The sequence below is a fragment of the Mauremys reevesii genome, linkage group 5 (genome assembly GCF_016161935.1).
Source record: "Mauremys reevesii isolate NIE-2019 linkage group 5, ASM1616193v1, whole genome shotgun sequence".
NCBI classification, from domain to species: Eukaryota; Metazoa; Chordata; order Testudines; family Geoemydidae; genus Mauremys; species Mauremys reevesii.
In genome coordinates, this window is record NC_052627.1 from 1134896 (window position 1) to 1136872 (window position 1977).

Consider the following 1977-nt stretch of genomic DNA (forward strand, 5'->3'; position numbering starts at 1 on the left):
TGTGCTTAACCTCCATGAATTTATCCAGTTCTCTTTTAAACACTGTTATAGTCCTAGCCTTCACAACATCCTCAGGCAAGAAGTTCCACAAGTTGACTGTGTGCTGTGTGAAGAACTTCCTTTTATTTGTTTTAAACCTGCTGCCCATTAATTTCATTTGGTGGCTCCTAGTTCTTGTATTATGGGAACAAGTAAATAACTTTTCCTTATTCACTTTCACCACATCACTCATGATTTCATATACCTCTATCATATCCCCCCTTAGCCTCCTCTTTTCCAAGCTGAAATGTCCTAGCTTCTTTAATCTCTCCTCATATGGGACCTGTTCCAAACCCCTAATCATTTTAGTTTCCCTTCTCTGAACCTTTTCCAGTGCCAGTATATCTTTTTTGAGATGAGGAGACCACATCTGTACACAGTATTCAAGATGTGGGCATACCAAGGATGTATACAAGGGCATAAAGATACTCTCCATCTTATTCTCTATCCCCTTTTTAATGATTCCTGACATCCTGTTTGCTTTTTTCACCGCCACTTCACACTGTGTGGACGTCTTCAGAGAACTGTCCATGATGACTCCAAGATCTTTTTCCTGATTCATTGTAGCTAAATTAATCCCAATCATATTGTATGTATAGTTGGGGTTATTTTTTCCAACGTGCATTACTTTACATTTATCCACATTAAATTTCATTTGCCATTTTGTTGCCCAATCACTTAGTTTTGTGAGATCTTTTTGAAGTTCTTCACAGTCTGTTTTGGTCTTAACTACCTTGAGCAGTTTAGTATCATCTGCAAACTTTGCCACCTCACTTTTTGCCCCTTTCTCCAGATCATTTATGAATAGATTGAATAGGATTGGTCCTAGGACTGATCCTTGGAAGACACCAATAGTTACCCCTCTCCATTCTGAGAATTTACCATTAATTCCTACCTTTTGTTCCCTGTCTTTTAACCAGTTCTCAATCCATGAAAGGACCTTCCCTCTTATCCCATGACAACTTAATTTACGTAAGAGCCTTTGGTGAGGGACCTTGTCAAAGGCTTTCTGGAAATCTAAGTACACTATGTCCACCGGATCCCCCTTGTCCACATGTTTGATGACCCCTTCAAAGAACTCTAATAGATTAGTAAGACACGATTTCCCTTTACAGAAACCATGTTGACTATTGCTCAACAATTCATGTTCTTCTATGTGTCTGGCAATTTTATTCTTTACTATTGTTTCAACTAATTTGCCCGGTACCGACATTAGACTTACCGGTCTGTAATTGCCGGGATCACCCCTAGAGCCCTTTTTAAATATTGGCGTTACATTAGCTAACTTCCAGTCATCGGGTACCAAAGCCGATTTAAAGGACAGGTTACAAACCTTAGTTAATAGTTCTGCAACTTCACATTTGAGTTCTTTCAGAACTCTTGGGTGAATGCCATCTGGTCCCGGTGACTTGTTAATGTTGAGTTTATCAATTAATTCCAAAACCTCCTCTAGTGACACTTCAATCTGTGACAGTTCCTCAGATTTGTCACCTACAAAAGCCAGCTCAGGTTTGGGAATCTCCCTAACATCCTCAGCCGTGAAGACTGAAGCAAAGAATCCATTTAGTTTCTCCGCAATGACTTTATCGTCATTAAGCGCTCCTTTTGTATTTTCATCGTCAAGGGGCCCCACTGGTTGTTTAGCAGGCTTCCTGCGTACTGGCTCTTGCCGTACGGTACCGGACCATGTGACGTTCACCTCTTGCTTTTTCTGATATAGGCTCTTATTACCCCCCCCCCCCCCTTGTCCTGATGTTTCACACTTGCTGTCTGATCACCCTCCCCCCTGCTCAGACTTTGGCTTCCCCTTCGCCAGCCTTGGCGGCCGGTTCTGCCCAGCGACCGGTGACGCGAGCGGGTCCGTGCGTCGCTATTGGTGGGCTGTTCCTCTCTCAGCCAATCCCCGCAGCGCAGAGGTTCCACGGCCGGTAGCGGGGA